Here is a 17,697-nt window from a genome sequence, read left to right as displayed (position 1 = left end):
GCCAAGGAAAGAAGCCCTTTATAGGGATTTTTTTTTAAAAAACCCTGTTTAATCTTTTATTATGTTTTTATATATGTTGGAAGCCGCGCAGAGTGGCTGAGGCAACCAAGTCAGATGGGTGGGGTATAAATAATGAAATTATGATGGTGATGATTGAATAGGACGTCCCTATTTTCATCGGAGAAATGTTGAAGGGCATCGGGTGCAAAATGGGAGATAGAAAGATGTAATAATGATAATAATTTTATTATTTATATGCTACCCATCTAACCTACACGGCATGAAGAAAGATAATGTATCCCGCAGAAGCCCAAATCTAAAGAGCAGGATCAGTAACAAGATGGGTGGAGGGGTTCCCAACTGGAAGTTCTCCCTCAGCCATCAGAGTTGTCTTGGGCTGGCCCTTCCCAATAGCTCTGTGGCTTGTTACTGGTCCTGGCAGGCATAGGTACCAACTCTCTGGGTGCCCGGACACCCACAAAATTCCCCATGAAGGGACCATACACCCACAAATTTTGGTGCCAGGGCCATGCACACTACATGGCACCCACAGCCCTGGGCACCCATGGTTGCAGGGCCAAGCTGGCATTCCTGCTGGTAGGTCAATGAATTTCCCTCTATCAGCCCCCCTTCCCCTTGCACCATGGGGCAATCAGCAGCCCATGTAGTTAGTTCCTAGGTAGGGAGTGGCATAGCCCAAGGTGGCGTTTCAGGGTGACATGAGTAAGAGCTGCTGGTAAAACAGCTGTGACAACTCAGACATTCTTTATGGCCTTTGCTGTCTTCGTTCCTCCTATACAGCCAATATCTGTTTCTCACATGTAGAGAGTTTTTTCCTCCAACATCTCTCCTCTACCCTTCCGTGACAGAAAGGCAATGAGATTCTGCTTTTCTCTTAATTAAATTGGCTGCTGCTATCAGCAGGGTTTGTTAAGGGTGCAGTGCTGGTTGATACAGGTTTCTATTTTTTTATTATTAAAAAAAAATACATAAAATCGCTTGCCAAAACACACCTTTCCCATCGCTTGCTTAATTTCATTTTCCTCCCCACAGGACGTTTCACAGAAGCAACAACAGCCCCAAACCCTAATAGCCTGGGCTGTCTTGTTCTCAAACCCTTCCAGCTGGAATGTACTGTCTGTATCTTCCAAAAAAGAAATGAAGAGTAAAAACAAAAAAAAAATGAAAACCTCACCGTTCTAATGAAATGTCCAAAGATATATGAGAAATTAAGCAAGCAGTTATGGGAAAGGTACACTGGTTTTATAATATATTTTACAGTTTGTATTAGTGTTGCAAAAAGAAAAGGGGTGAAAAGGACAAATGAGGGTAAAATTGGCAAGCAGAAATTTTTATGTATAAGCGCACATTTGAAATAATTACTATAACTTAAGGAGAAATACAGGACATCTCACCATAGTGGGGAAGACCCCCAGCTGGCTTGTGCCATATTGCTGACCAGGAACTGAGATCTGTTGATGGGCAACTTCAGGGCTCCTGCTCTTCCTTCTTAAAGGTAAAGGGATCCCTGACCATTAGGTCCAGTCGTGGCCGACTCTGGGGTTGCGGTGCTCATCTCACTTTATTGGCTGAGGGAGCTGGTGTACAGCTTCCGGGTCATGTGGCCAGCATGACTAAGCCACTTCTGGCGAACCAGAGCAGCGTATGGAAACTCCGTTTACCTTCCTGCTGGAGCGGTACCTATTTATCTACTTGCACTTTGACATGCTTTCGAACTGCTAGGTTGGCAGGAGCAGGGACCGAGCAACAGGAGCTCACCCTGTCGCGGGGATTCGAACCGCCAACCTTCTGATCGGCAAGCCCTAGGCTCTGTGGTTTAACCCACAGCGCCACCCGCGTCTTCCTTCTTACAGTTCTTTAAATCAGACTCAGGTTGGCTGTCCCGCTTCTAGGGGACTGTTCTCTGTCAATCCTTCAAAAGAGAGGACTATCCTATGTAAAACAGGACACCTGACCACCCCGATTCATACTTACCTTGTTTTTTCCAGAAGAAACGCCCGAAGTGGTGAACACCGGAGGTATAAAACACACAAGAGTCAAAAGAAGCCTCACTTATTCCAAAGACGTTTTGGCACCTGAAATGGAAAATCGAAACACTACCTCTCAAAAGTAAAAACACAATAATTCATCAAGGAGCTGCAACCTAGCCAGGTTTTAATAGTACTTTAAATCTGCTGCCCATGAAATCTGTTAGGGGAGTGAGGTGTGTGTGTGTGTGAGGAAGGTCTGTGTATGGATTATGTTCAAGATCCACCAATAGTGATTGCTGGCTGAACCTGAGTTAACGCAGATACAACTCTTTTTAGCAGTATTGACTCTTGACTGCAGCATTTACGTTTGGATCCAAACGTAGCTGTGTCTTGGACCTAAAAGCGTTATGGCAGACTTTTTAAATCCAATTAGCATTTCAACTCTTGAGTTTAGGGGGCTTGCTAAGCTTCCTCCTCATTTTGTTATTTTGGCCCTGGCGAACCAAGATCTCAAACTAGCTTCATCATCCACTTTCCAGTGTCTTAATAGAAGCCTTTCTCTAAAACCACACTTGCAACACTGGATTATTTTTGTACTGCTTCTCAAATTAGGTGTAACATAGAATCATAGAGTTGGAATAGACCACAAGGGCCATCGAGTCCAACCCCCTGCCAAGCAGGAAACACCATCAGAGCACTCCTGACATATGGTTGTCAAGCCTCTGCTTAAAGACCTCCAAAGAAGGAGACTCCACCACACTCCTTGGCAGCAAATTCCACTGTGGAACAGCTCTTACTGTCAGGAAGTTCTTCCTAATGTTTAGGTGGAATCTTCTTTCTTGTAGTTTGGATCCATTGCTCCGTGTCCGCTTCTCTGGAGCAGCAGAAAACAACCTTTCTCTGTGCCTTTTGGTGCTCTTTATTGGGAAGATCTGTCACCACCATCACAGCAAGAACAAGGAATGCAAAGCTGCCCTTTCTGCATCCTCATAACCCTCACGTTCTCTGTCTGGAATAGCAGTGCTTGTTCTTATTCCTTCCCCATTCTTGGCATCAGAGAGACATGCTTTTCCCAGATGGGTGCTAATTTTTCTTTTAGCCAAGGTGATCTTGGAAAGATGCTTGGATACACCTCAAATTGCTCCTGGCTTTTCCAATTTATCTTGTTACAAATGATGTTACCTTTGCCAGCAGTTACTAGCATTGCCCAGGGCTTTCTTTTCACTGGATGTCTTCTTGCAGCACTTTTGCCCTCCAAATGCGCAATGCTACAAATGGACCAGCAAATGCTTGCTGTTCTGTTTGAGGCCCCTGTTTTTCAGGTATCTCTTTTTGTTATTTTAAACTGGGTGCTTTGCTCCCTATCACATCAAGCAGGGGTCAGCAAACTTTTTCAGCAGGGGGCCGGTCCACTGTCCCTCAGACCTTGTGGGGGGCCGGACTATATTTTGGGAAGAAAAATGAACAAATTCCTATGCCCCACAAATAACCCAGAGATGCATTTTAAATAAAAAGACACATTCTACTCATGTAAAAACACGCTGATTCCCGGACTGTCCGCAGGCTGGATTTAGAAGGTGATTGGGCTCGATCCGGCCCCTAGTTTGCCTACCCATGATGTAAACGCACTACTTTTAAAAAATAATAAAAATTCTGCTGGTTTCCTGATCTGGACCAGGGAAATCCTTTGTCCCCCACAATGCCAAAGATGTGCTTGGGATACTGCTAGTATAACCCAAGTCCCTTTCAGATCTTATTCAGATATACAGTGGTACCTCGGGTTACAGACTCCGCTAACCCGGAAATAGTACCTCGGGTTAAAAACCCGTGCGGACCTCCGGAATGAATTAAGTTCGTAACCAGAGGTACCACTGTACATTGCACGTGTGGAAAAGGAGCGGGGCAGGACAGTGCTTCTGGCCCAGCCTTGGACATGCCTCCTGCTAACCCTCTGCAGACGTTTGCATGCAGAGCTCAAGGTCTTGAAAGGGGCACCAGTGTGCTTACAGCACCAGCGTCTTCAGCTGTAGCTCTGGAAAGAAAACATGGCCACAAAAGCATCCACCAATCACCATGTCACTTGCTGATGTTGCCTTCACATGAGCATGAAAAACACCAATAGTAAACACGCATTTATGGCATGGATGCCACAGGGGCCTCTCCCACCCACAGGACACAAATATATACTCCCCAGAACAGATGGCCATTGTCTACCACAGCCCAGGGGTCAGAAGACACCAGAATGTAGAATCCAGAGGTTTCCAAGGGGAAATTTTTGAGGCCTGCAAGAGACCGAATGATTCAGGGAATAGACAACATCTGGTTGCAAGGTCTGTTCCCCTCCCACTCCAAATTCTTCCTAAATCAGCCTTCATGAAGCTGGTGCCCTCCAGATGTTTTGGACTACAGCTCCTATCAGCCCCAGCCAGTACTGTTCTAAACTCTCCTAAGGGAGGTGACGGAATAAACATTTGTCAGAAACATTACAAAAGAAAAGGGACGAAACCATTTTTGCTCCTAGGTTGAGAGAGCTGGTTAGGCCTGAACTACTACAGTCATTTCTACAGAACTTCCTTACGCTATTTATTGGGCTTGTTCTCACAATGAGATCTTGAGACGTATCATGTAAAGTCACCATTATTTACATTTTAATTAGGGGAAACAATGGCTGAAAGAGCAGGACCACACATGAGTCAAGACCAGAAATGTATCTGTGGCATAGACTGGACTGTACACAGACCGATGCACTCACGAATCTTCATAATGTCAGTACTAAAGATAATTCCACAATATATATTCTGTACTTTTTCTGTCCAAAAAGTCAGGTTACCCTTTAAAGACTGCATGGAACTAAAGATAATTCCACAATATATATTCTGTACTTTTTCTGTCCAAAAAGTCAGGTTACCCTTTAAAGACTGCATGGAACATTCTGTCACTAAGAGAAGGGAGTGCACAAGCTACCCAGAACTTAATACTCCTTAAAAAACAACAACACCCTGAGTAGCTTGGTAGTTTTGAGTAGCAGTTGTACAGTAACTTGTGCAATATTTGCCTGCAAGAAGAGTTTTCAGGAAAAGGATTGCATGATTTTATTGGATGGCGTGTCCTATATTCCACTGCATTTGGTGACATCAACGTTATTACTTCCCCAGATCCAACCAGTTCTGGTGGTATGGGAAAAACATGCCTAAGCTGTTCGAACTAATCATAGCCCAAGCAGGCTGCATAATGATAAAAACTTCAGCTGTCTTGAGTGGCCTCCTGGGAAGCAATTGTAAGAAAATACAGTCGTTCGCTTCTGAAAGAACCAGCCCAGAGGCATCTGCAGCCCATAGAAAGACAGTAACTATAAACTGTGTGTCAAGAAGAGGAATCTTCTCAGCTTTACTTAAGTCTTTTAATAACTCCTTCCCCGCTCCAGACGTCGGGCAGCCGTAGTGATTACATGCAAAGTGTTGATGAAGACAACATCACTTTCTTTGTAGCAGTTGCTCCCCAATTTCTGTCTGGGGCAGCTCCCGAATCGTGCAAACACGACTGGCCTGACTCATTTCCCATGAGCAAAATCTGTAGTTTTACATGGCACCATCAGTCCATGTTCCAGGGAGTTACGTGGGGATCTGAGGAAAAACAGGCTCAAGCGGTGCCTGCTAGGGTTGACAATAAGGAAGAGCCAGGGTTAAGGTATCTGTGCACTTTCTCTGCTGAAGGAGCAGGTGGGAACTACACCCTACTGACCAGGTGTTGTGCGGTGCAGGAGAGCATCAGCCCCAGCTCTCCACAGGCCAGCCCCCAAATGGCTGAGTTATGAAGTGAGCATTTTAGTGCATGACAAGGCTTATGCCTCATGGGCAGCAGTTCCATGGGGCACCGTGGGGCACCGTAACACCCTTCTCAGTTAATCACTCTCTTTTGCTTGCTGCGATCTCAACCTCGGGACTAGGACAAGCCCAGAGCGTCGACTGAGTGTCAGGGCTCCTTGCTCTGCAGCCAGCTTCCAACGACAGGACTGAGCTTGCATCCATGGCATAGTGCAATGGACAGAAACTAGGGCAGGCTCAGGATATAGCAAGGCTCAAAAATCATAGCCTATGAGAGAAGCAACTTTACAAAGAAGCTTGCATACAAGCTTAACATAGACAAATCACATTAGCAGACTGGAGATGCTCTCTTGTTCTAAATTAGCTTCTGTCCCTGTGGCAGGTGGAGGTAAAGCAAGGCACAGAGTTTAAGGTTTAAGGTTTGGAAAAAGCAAGAGCTCCTCCCTCCAACCCTCCCCTCTGCCCACATGTTTTATTAAAGTGGCATTAGCCGTGGGTGGCATTGAGGTGAGGAGGTGTTGCGGTGGCAGCAGTTGAGAAGCCTCTGTCTGTGACCAGCAAAATCAGCAACCAAGAGGTAAAGGGCCAAAGGGATGGAGGGCCAAGAAGGAGTGTCCTGTAACTCTCACTGGGACACACTGAAGAGGTGTAGCGATCCTCTTTGCAACCTGCTGAATATGCTTAAAGGTAGAATTCAGGAGAAGAAAGGATCCATTTTCTGGGAAAGGGACCATGCTCGGGTTGTTAGTTGTAGAGGAACAAGTCAGGGTCTGAGATCAGTTTACACCAACCCAGTTCTAAATGTTGACATGAGGAGAGTCTTTTGGAGAGGACCTGTCAGAGAGAAGGAAGCAGCCCGGGGTTCTCCTATACAGAGGGAAGCTGCCTTGGACTGGGTCAGACCTTTGCCTACACTGACTAGCAGCAGTTCTCTGCGGTTTCAGACCAGGACCTCTCTCCTTTCCACTAGGAGATGCAGAGGAGTGGACCTGGCATCTTTTGCATGGAAACTAGCCATGGCCCTTCAAAGCATAAGCTCACAGGGCAAAGAAGGTAGGCCATCTACAGGGTTTGTTGTTGTTTAGTCGTTTAGTCATGTCCGACTCTTTGTGACTCCATGGACCAGACCCCATGGACCAGAGCACACCAGGCACTCTTGTCTTCCACTGCCTCCCACAGCTTGGTCAAACTCATGTTAGTAGCTTCGAGAACACTTTCCAACCATCTCGTCCTCTTCTCCTTGTGCCCTCAAACTTTCCCAGCATCCGGGTCTTTTCCAGGGAGTCTTCTCATGAGGTGGCCAAAGTATTGGAGCCTCAGCTTCAGGATCTGTCCTTCCAGTGAGCACTCAGGGTTGATTTCCCTAAGAATGGATAGGTTTGATCTTCTTGCGTCTCCTCCAGCACCATAATTCAAAAGCATCAATTCTTCAGCGATCAGCCTTCTTTATGGTCCAGCTCTCACTTCCACACATCACTACTGGGAAAACCAGACTTTGCTATTTGGCAAAACAAATACAAGCATTGCCAAAGCAGGAACTGAAACCAGTGGCAGAAAGCTACTGTATCTGAATCAACAGTTGAGCAATGGGGAATGAAGTCAAACAAGAGGTGTAAGACCCAGGGAGTTGGAAGGTTAGGTGAGAAAGGCACATCTATTTGTCAGTCTGAATATTTGACTCTGTCTGGGTGGCCTTCTTGAGCATTAGGATCTGCAGAAGTGGCTCCCTTGGTAGTCCAACCCCCCTCCGAAATGCAGGGAATGGTGGAGAGGGAGTCCTGTGGCAGCCCCCAAACTGTGGAACTCCCTCCTCACAGACGTACACCTGGCATCTAACAATAGTTTTCAGTGGGTGCTTAAGATGTGCCTCTTTACCCTTGCTTTGAACCACTAAGGTGTTCTGTTCTGTTCTGTTCTGTTCTGTTCTGTTCTGTTCTGTAGGACCCACCTTTTTTGCTGAATTGAATTGATATTGTTCTGCTCAACCTGGAACGGTTTTATGCTGGTAATGGTTTCATCTGTTTTTATAACTGCATATCGCTGTAGCCTGCCCTGGTACCTTATGGTGAAGGGCAGATAAGAAATCTTATACACAAATGTCAGAGGCTGCCTCAGGTCTCAGCTCACAAAAGACCAACGCCAAGCTCTTCTTATATACAGGGATGTTTATTGCAGTTCATTATAGATTCCACAACCGAGGCGTGCAGCCCCGTGTCTTTAACGTCAGACGTTTGAAGTCCCCTCTGACTCGTCCCCGCCCCTGCACCAACTTATGAGGCTTGTGCTAGACCACCGCTTCCTGTCTTTCCTTTTCCGCAGGGTCTTTCTGCCCCCCTGGGTTCCTTCCCTCCTGCTCTCTCCCGAAGCGGATTCCTGAGATGCCTGTTCCCCCCTCCTTCGTGCTTTGGGGCTGGGCTCCTCCTCCGGGCTTTCTCCATTTCCGCGCGCCTCCACATTTGAACTTGGCGCGCGCTCGCTACCCCTGACCTTCCTTTTGACACTGACACTACTCCCTGTACTACTCTCCCCCTCTTCCGGCAGGACGTTCTCCCCAGATCTCCTTCCCCTGTCTCTTTCCTGCTCCGCTCCGTGTGTCACACTGGGAACCCCCCTCTCTTCCCTTCGTTCCTGCTGGGAAGCCGGCCCCGATCTCCCACTCCCGCTCGGGGTTTCCCTGCTGCTTCCCTGCTCCTGGCAGGTCCCCCCTGTGACCCCCCTTGTCCTGACTAGGGGCGCCCCCTCCTGAGAATCCTCCGATTCACTTGAGAGACTCATGGAAGATCTCAAGTCATTGTCATCCTCTTCCTCACTGTCCTGGGATTCTTCCTCGTCGCTCTCCGTCTCCTCCCTCACCTGTGTCTCTGTCTCTGAACCCCTGACATCCATCCCCCCCTCGAAGCCCCCCCTTCCCCCCTCCCGCTGCTCGGGCGCAGGTTCCGGGGGCTCCGTCGTTGCGGAGGTCGCTGCCGGACACAGGTCGTCGACGTCGATCTCCTCTGCTTCCAGTTCATTGTTTGTGTACTCGAACCCATTGTCCTCTCCCAACATGTTCACGTCCTCCCCTCCCCCTGTTGCCTGGGTGGGGTCTGCTTGCCAAGGACCCACCCGCCACCTCATGCGCCAGTCCTCTTCTGGTTGGTCGTCCCACCAGTAAGAAGGGTCGGTGTCCACCCCCGAACACGATCCCCTTGGAGGGCTCGACTCTGGCGTCGTCTCCTCTGCGGAGGAGAACCCTCGGAAGGTGCTGGCGGAAAGTGTGGGCGTAAAAAGCCAATCGTCGAAAAACTGTGCTGGCATGGGCCTGTGTGGGAAAAGGGCATGGAACTCGTCCTTGAGGAGGGGTTCGTCCAAAGCGTAGTCTGGCACCCAACTGTTGGTGCTGGCCGGGGCGCCCTCCCTGGCGAGAAAATATTCTACTCCCTCTTCCCCCCATCTCGAGTCCAGAATCTCTGTGACCTCGTTGACTGGTTCGTCCTTAGGTGACCTCCCCCTCTTGGGCGACTCCCTGCTTGGTTCTGGTGCCTTCCCTGACTCCTGAAATCTGTGTGGGGCCTTGTAGGGGGTGAGCATCGACCTATGAAAGACCGGGTGCATTCTGGAACCCTCGGGGAGGGTCAATCGAAACGCTACGGGATTGATCCTGGCCTCAACTTGGTACGGCCCTAGTTGCCTGTGTCCTAGCTTCTTTTTAGCTAACGACTTGGCCGGCACCGCTTGGGCCGCTAACCATACCCAGTCTCCCACCTGGATGTCTTCCCCCTCCCTCCTGTGTTTGTCCGCCTGCACCTTATAGGCTTGTTTAGCTAGCTCTAAATGTCTCCGTAGCTCGTCGTGCACCTCTTGCAATTCTGCTGCGAAATGGTCGGCTTCCTGTGGCTCCCCCTCCCCCGTCGTTACGAGCCCCGGGAAGGTTCTGGGATGCCTTCCATTGTTAGCAAAGAACGGCGTCACCCCCGTAGACGCGTGCTTCGTGTTGTTGTAGGCAAACTCAGCCATCGGCAGGTAATCCACCCAAGCCGCGGGTCGCTGATTGGCGTAACATCTCAGGTACTGCTGCATGATCGCGTTGACCCTCTCTGCTTGGCCGTTGGTCTGCGGATGTCTCGCCGACGACAGGTTGATTTTGACGTGCAGGATCCCTAGCAGCTTCCGCCAGAAACTGGACACAAACTGGCGCCCCCTGTCAGACAGAATGGACCGTGGCAAGCCATGCACCTTGAACACGTGGTCGATGAACAGTTTGGCTGTCTGCTCCGCTGTCGCCACCTTCGCACAAGGAATGAAATGCGCCATCTTGGTGAACAGGTCTACAACCACAAGCACCGCCGTCTTGCCTCGCGAACTGGGCAGATCAGTGACAAAGTCCAGCGCCACCCTCTCCCACGGTTGCAGTGGCGTTTCCAGTGGTTCCAGCAGTCCCGCTGGCTTCTGGTGCACTGGCTTGGACCTTTGGCACGTGTCACACCTGGCGACGTACTCCGCGACCTCCCCTCGCATCTGGGGCCACCAAAAGTCTCTGGCCACTAATTCTGTCGTCTTTTCCTTGCCGAAGTGGCCAGCGCTGGGTGCGTCGTGCAACTGCTGCAGAACCTTCGCGCGGAGATCGTCTCCCGGAATGTAGAGAGCACCTTTACGGGTCAGCAGGCCGTCGCGTATCTGGAACTCGTCGTCCTTCGCTGTGCCCCTCCGCACCTCTTCCATCTTGGACTGTGCGAATGGATCCGCCTGCAACGCGTGACGCACCGCCTCCAGGTCCACGGCGGCTGAAGCGCACGCCCACGCCTGCGGTGCAAAAATGTGCTTGGCTGCCACCGGTGCCGCTGCCTCGAGATACTGCGGTTTCCTGGAGAGCGCATCTGCTATGACATTGTTGTCGCCTGGGATGTACTCTATCCTGAAATCGAAATCCGCAAAGAACTCTGCCCAGCGTATGTGCCTCTGGCTCTGTAGCTTCGCCGTGCGCCAGTACTCTAGGTTCTTGTGGTCCGTGCGGACCTGCACGGTGTGCTTGGCTCCGATGAGAAAGTGCCTCCACGCCTTGAAAGCTGCGTGGATGGCCAGCAACTCCCTGTCCCAAATGGTGTAGTTCTGCTCCGACTTGCTGAGCTTCCGGGAGTAGAAAGCACAGGGCCTCCAGTTTCCCTGCGGGTCTTCCTGTAAGAGGACGGCCCCCACCGCTCTGTCAGATGCGTCAGTCTCCACCCTCATGGGCCTGCCAGGATTCACGTGTAGCAGCTGTTCTTCGGACGCGAAGAGACTCTTAAGTCTCCTGAAGGACTGCTCCGCTTGGTCCGTCCAGGTGAACTTCTTCTTCTTGGAGCTGAGAGTGTCCGTGATAGCTGCCGTCTCCTTGGCGAAACCCTTGATGAACTTGCGGTAAAAGTTGGCGAAGCCGACGAACCTCTGGACCTCTTTCCGATTTCGCGGGCTCTTCCAGTCCAACACCGCGCGGACCTTGGCACTGTCCATGGCTAGTCCCCTGTCGGACAGCCTATAGCCCAGAAAATCCACCTCCGTCACGTCGAATTGGCACTTCTCCAACTTGGCGTAGAGCCTGTGCTCCCGTAGCCTCTGCAGGACCTCCTTCACGTCGCTCTCGTGAGTCTCCGGCGATTCTGAGAAGATCAGAATGTCGTCGAGGAAACATACGCACTTCTTGTAGAGGAGTCCCGCCAGCACATGATGCATAAAAGCTTGGAAAAAGTGGGAGCCATTTTGGAGACCAAACGGCATAACTCTGTATTCGTAGGTGCCCAACGGCGTGAACATGGCCGTCTTCCACTCATCACCCTCTCGCACACGTATGAGATTGTAAGCTCCGCGGAGATCCAACTTGGTGAAGATCTTCCCTTTCCGCACCGTCGCGAGCAGGTCGTCGATCTTGGGCATGGGAAAGGCCGCGGGCTTTGTTTTTGAGTTTATGAATCTGAAGTCTACGATGAGCCTCTTTTGGGGCGTGTCCTTCTTCTTCACAAAAAACACAGGACTGCCCCCTACAGCCTTCGATTCTCGGATGAATCCCCGCTGCAGATTGTGGTCTATGAATTCCCGGAGCTCCTGCAGCTCCTCCTCGGACATGGAATACAGCTTCACAGGCGGCAGCGTTGTCCCTGGCAAGAGGTCAATAGCGCAATCGTAGGGCCGGTGAGGTGGCAATTGGTCAGCCTCCTTTTCGCAGAAAACCTCCAAAAACCCCTTGTACTTGAGGGGTACTGCTTGCGCCATGCTGAGACGTAGCTGCTGCCCCTCCTCTTGGCCCTCCTCCTCCTGACCGGTCTGGATGCAATGCTGCGCGCAATAGGACGAGCCGAAGGTGAGCTGCCGCTGGTACCACGCCATGGTCGGGCTGTGCCTATCCAGCCAACTCATGCCTAACACTATAGGCGTGTCTGACAGGCGGGTGACGTTGAAACTGATGACTTCTCGGTGATTGCCAATCTGCATCACCATGGGCGGCGTCTGTTGTACCACTTGCCCCCCCAGCAGTTTCCTGCCATCCACTGTGACGACGTTCAATGGCAGCGTGGCTGGCAGAAGCTCTATGCGATGCTGCTTGACGAACTGCACCCCCACGAAGTCTGCGTTGCTCCCACTGTCAATTGTGATGGGGACCTCCAGGGTGCGTCCATTAGGTAGCTGGAGGGTTGCAGTGAGCTGCACTACAGGTTTGGGTGGCAGGGGGTCTGTAGGCTGCAAAAGCGCTGGGGACTGCTCTACTGACTTGCCTGGCTGTGCCCCAACATTGCTGATTCCAGCCAGGCATTGTCGTTTCCCTGAAACAGCTCTTCATGCTGTGCTGCTGCATTTACTGTTGCCAAGGCTGCAGTGTGCTGCCGGAGCCTCTGGGGACACTCTTTCGCCATGTGCGTTGCACAGTCACAGATGTAACACTTCCTGTTCCCTCTAGGAGGCTTCTTCTTGACTGTTCCGGACGCTGGGGCTCCGGCCACTGACTGAGCCTTAGCACTCCCCAGTTCCATAGGCTCCTCCCCTGGCTGCAGCTGAGGGGAGAGACGCGGACGTCCTGGATCTCTGGGAAACAAAGGAGGCACTCTGGGCGGTGCGTGAAGCTGGCTACCCCCCTCATTGCGCCAAGGGCGTTCTTCCTGGCGCACTCCAATGGCAAGCGCTCGCTGCACCACGTCTGCCAGGGTTTTAGGTCTGTCCCCCCTAGCCAGCTCGTCCTTCACAGGGCCAGATAGCCCCTCCCAGAATAAGTCTCTGACAGCCAAAGAATCCTTCTCCCAGCGCAGCACATTCAGCAAGGCGAAAAAGCGAGCATGATACTGACGTACGGAAGCCTTGCCTTGCCTTAAACCATGGATCTGATGGCGTGCCACATCCACATCCACACTAGACTGGAAGCAAGCGTCCATGCATTTGATAAATTCATCAGAGTCCCTTCGAGCAGGACAATCCTCACGCCACAGATTGCGCAACCAAGCCCTCGCTTCCCCATGCAAGTGGGACACAATGAACCCCACTTTCTCTTCCTCATCTTTAAAGTCGTCGCGAAGCAAGTGCAACGCATATTCTACGTCTGCTTTAAAACTGGGGTATTGCTGCAGGTTCCCATCGAAGTGGGCTACCAAATTGCCCCCTCTTCTGCCCAGTGCTACTCCAGCCGCTTTGGTCCCCGGGAACCCCACCTGGCATGCATGATCCCACCTGGCTTGCAGATCTTGGCACCGCTTTTCTGCCTCTTCCCCCTTCTTCTGCGAGACCACTACCTCAGTGGTAAGCCGGGAGACTGCGTTGCGTAGCTCAGCTATCTGCTGCTCCATACTCAGGGCTGCCAAACTTTGTGAGCTTTGCAAAAAAAAATTTTGCGTAGTTTTGGAGGGGACTTACTGTCAGAGGCTGCCTCAGGTCTCAGCTCACAAAAGACCAACGCCAAGCTCTTCTTATATACAGGGATGTTTATTGCAGTTCATTATAGATTCCACAACCGAGGCGTGCAGCCCCGTGTCTTTAACGTCAGACGTTTGAAGTCCCCTCTGACTCGTCCCCGCCCCTGCACCAACTTATGAGGCTTGTGCTAGACCACCGCTTCCTGTCTTTCCTTTTCCGCAGGGTCTTTCTGCCCCCCTGGGTTCCTTCCCTCCTGCTCTCTCCCGAAGCGGATTCCTGAGATGCCTGTTCCCCCCTCCTTCGTGCTTTGGGGCTGGGCTCCTCCTCCGGGCTTTCTCCATTTCCGCGCGCCTCCACATTTGAACTTGGCGCGCGCTCGCTACCCCTGACCTTCCTTTTGACACTGACACTACTCCCTGTACTACTCTCCCCCTCTTCCGGCAGGACGTTCTCCCCAGATCTCCTTCCCCTGTCTCTTTCCTGCTCCGCTCCGTGTGTCACACTGGGAACCCCCCTCTCTTCCCTTCGTTCCTGCTGGGAAGCCGGCCCCGATCTCCCACTCCCGCTCGGGGTTTCCCTGCTGCTTCCCTGCTCCTGGCAGGTCCCCCCTGTGACCCCCCTTGTCCTGACTAGGGGCGCCCCCTCCTGAGAATCCTCCGATTCACTTGAGAGACTCATGGAAGATCTCAAGTCATTGTCATCCTCTTCCTCACTGTCCTGGGATTCTTCCTCGTCGCTCTCCGTCTCCTCCCTCACCTGTGTCTCTGTCTCTGAACCCCTGACAACAAATAAGGAAATTCTCTTTCTTTGGGTCTTTCAGTCTTCCTTCCTTCCTTCCTTCCTTCCTTCCTTCCTTTGTGGAGTAAGATGTTTCATCTTGTGTTTCACAAAGCCTAATCTCCTGAAGTACAGAGGTTAGGCTGTTGTGTCAGTTTCATAAGCAAGTTCCTGTCAACAGAGAACCTATATTTTTTACTTATCAAGTCCCCCAGTCTTCAGCTGGAGCCAAGTTGCAACACTTCTTGAAGTCTATGCTGTGCCTCTGCTAGGAAGACAGAGGTAAATCTTTTGACTGAATTAACTGTGATTTCCTAGAACTGGTGTCTTAAAACAGGAGCCTTGACCACCCAGGAGGCCTCCATATGCTTCAGATGAAAGCTCCCATCAGCACATGCTGGCTGGGGCTGATGGGAGATGTAGTCTAATGCATCCTGAGGACCCTGGTTGGGGAATGCAGTTCTATAGCAAGTGAGAAAGTAGTTGCTATAAATGTAGATGCTATAAATGTACAAGTCTTAATGAAAATAGCATACTTTTAAAATTAAGTTGACTGCAATGCGGTAGCATAGCGTGGGGCAGTTGCCCTGGGCGCAAAATTGTTAGGGGCACAAAGTTTCAACATCTTGTGCTAGAATGCTTCTGTCACTAGACACTGTTGAAAATTGCATTTCCATGCGAACCAGCAAGTGACCTTTCCAGACAATGGAACGACTCTTCTTTTCTTTTCTCCATGGCTGCGATCTCCTGGGTCCATTAGGCAGCTGAATGCACATGTGTACTCCATCTGTTTCCCTCCCTTCCACTCACCCCTTCTGCGTGGTTCCAGGTGCTGTCAACCCATGCTACACCACTGCTGCAATGTTCTGTCCTGTCCTAATACAGTGGTGCCTCGCAAGACGAAAAGAATCCGTTCTGTGATTCTCTTCGTCTAGCGGTTTTTTCGTCTTGCGAAGCAAGCCCATTGACGGATTAGCGGATTAGCGCTATTAGCGCTATTAGCGGCTTTTAGCGGCTTATCTGCTGATCGGATCAGCTGATAAGCGGCTTAGAAAAAGGGGGGAGGGGGAAAAACCAGAGGAACTCGCAAGACATTGTCGTCTTGCGAAGCAAGCCCATAGGAAATTCGTTTTGCGAAGCACCTCCAAAACGGAAAACTATTTCGTCTAGCGAGTTTTCCGTCTTGCGAGGCATTCGTCTTGCGGGACACCACTGTACTTTAAATAAACAAACAGATGTATGTACAGGCTGCCTTTATGAGCATAGGCCTCACAAGGTGACAAACAAGAATGAGATATGTTAAGGACCATTTGAAGTGTCAAAAAGAAAGAAAAGAATACATGACCGAAGGAGGCATAGAGTCTTGAGATTTAGTTGCATGAATGATGCTACAGAAAGGCAGGGAGCAGCAGAGTTGGGAGGGCAGATAGGAGAACAGTGGCTCAGGCATCTCAGTCGGATCTCTCCCCTCCAGGAGACCTCCAGTGCCAGTTACCGTAATTCAGAAAATTGTGGCAGCTGCTAAGCTGCTGGAATATTTTAGGGTAGATTCAGTTTCGGTGGGAAAGCAGGGGCTCTGCCAAGCCCCTTTAAGTTGGCTTACAGGGTGACCTCCCCACCATTTCCAGGGTAAAAGAGGATGTGTTTGTTAAGGACTCTTTGAAAGTACATTGCAGTACTTTTGAAAAAGGTTTCACCATCCTGTATCAAAAGGGGAAGCAGGAGAATTATTAGAGGGACAGACATCTGAGCATAAAAGGGAAACGTGAAAACTAGAAGGGGTATAAAAGTGCTAGGAGGTCCGAGAAGAAACACATACACACAAAAATAAGGATCTTTACGGAACGTAACAGCTTTAGGGTCACAAGGGTGGATGATGAGATTAATTGCTCAGAACAGAATGACAGTCCTCAAAGCGGGGCGTGGGGGGGGGGGCAGTGTCCAAATAAGAACAGTGGAATGTCTTCAAAGGTGGAAATAACTGTGAAATGACAATTCCCAGCCTGGTAAAAAACCCCTATCTGGAGAAGAATTAAATCTGAATGATAGTGTTCAGAATGGAATGACAATAGAATGGCAGTATGCAGAAGACAGTTTGTAGGATAAACTGACACTGAAATCAACAGTGCTAGGAACAGAATGTTAGAATGACACAGTCAGGAGTGAGGTAATACAGTGGTACCTCAGGTTACAGACACTTCAGGTTGCAGACTCTGCTAACCCAGAAATGGTACCTCGGGTTAAGAACTTTGCTTCAGGATGAGAACAGAAATCGTGCGGCAGTAGCGGGAAGCCCCATTAGCTAAAGTGGTACCTCAGGTTAAGAACAGTTTCAGGTTAAGAACGGACCTCCGGAACGCATTCAGTTCTTAACTTGAAGTACCACAGTAACAGTGAATAACAGTCCAACCACAGGGCACCCAGAGCCCCCCTCCCCCAAACTCCTTGGCCTTGCATGCTGCTGCTGTCCATCACTTTCACCATGTGATAGCAAAGAAATACCTTTCTTTCACTTTCCCATGTTCCTCAGTTTAGAAGAAAAAGCATCTCAGTTGTGTACCCCACCCCCAAAATCACACCACATTTGCTTCTGTTATTATTACAATAACAACAATTCCCCACCCATCTGGCTGGGTTGCCCCAGCCATAACCAAGTAGTCCCCTAACAGGATATTTCTGGGTAAGCAAACTGCCACAGTATAACTTACAGGTAATTTAATTCTTCCCTGTCCAGTGTACTGTATATTGTTTTGGCTCCTGACACATTGCTCTTTTTGCCTGCCAATTAGCAGGGAGATTCTGTCTTACGGTTGTTTTTGTTTTCCACATATTTGACTTCTTTCAAGGAACCTACAAAACCAGGTTTTGGGGTGGTGGTGGATGCCAAAGGGTTGAGGAGGGTGCAGGAATCCAACACCCTGCTAAATCTATCAAGGGGGAATGTACAGTGTGTATCCCTGTGCATGGATGTATATAAAGTTGATCCTGCTGTTCTGAGCTTCTGGGATTACAGTATTTTCTTCAGTTAACTGTCGCAAAACACAACGCCGCATGGGTCAGATTACCTGTAAAAGCGATGGTGAAGGAACGAGGTTCGGCTACCTGTCGCGGACGGACCATGAGCGAGGCCTGCTGGCTGGGTGCTCGAGGAAAGGGTGGGAAGTTTGTGGTCAATTTATCTATTGAACTGTAGGAAGCACACCTGGATGGAAAGTCTGGAAGCAGAGAGTTATGTTGAAACCACTGGCTCTCTC

The 17,697-nt window shown here is 50.2% G+C and overlaps 1 protein-coding gene and 1 long non-coding RNA gene across 2 annotated transcripts in view; one reads left to right on the top strand and one right to left on the bottom strand.

The window, feature by feature from the left end:
* LOC310700669 overlaps positions 1-17,697 on the bottom strand; it is a 24,618-nt gene extending 6,921 nt beyond the window's left edge. The window contains exons 1-2 of the long non-coding RNA XR_014522685.1: positions 17,509-17,697; positions 1,996-2,096 (exon numbers count right to left, since the gene is read on the bottom strand). This is a non-coding gene — a long non-coding RNA (uncharacterized lncRNA). The remainder of the gene's footprint in view (positions 1-1,995; positions 2,097-17,508) is intronic.
* ENGASE (endo-beta-N-acetylglucosaminidase) overlaps positions 6,315-17,697 on the top strand; it is a 28,118-nt gene continuing 16,735 nt past the window's right edge. Inside the window, exon 1 of the mRNA XM_083489995.1 lies at positions 6,315-6,392. The gene's annotated coding sequence lies outside the window, so the exon portion shown is untranslated. The remainder of the gene's footprint in view (positions 6,393-17,697) is intronic.

Source organism: Podarcis liolepis (assembly GCF_965112155.1).
Source record: "Podarcis liolepis genome assembly, chromosome: 2".
NCBI classification, from domain to species: domain Eukaryota; kingdom Metazoa; phylum Chordata; class Lepidosauria; order Squamata; family Lacertidae; genus Podarcis; species Podarcis liolepis.
The sequence above is the reverse complement of the archived record's forward strand: the minus strand, read 5'-3'. Positions and strand labels throughout refer to the sequence as shown.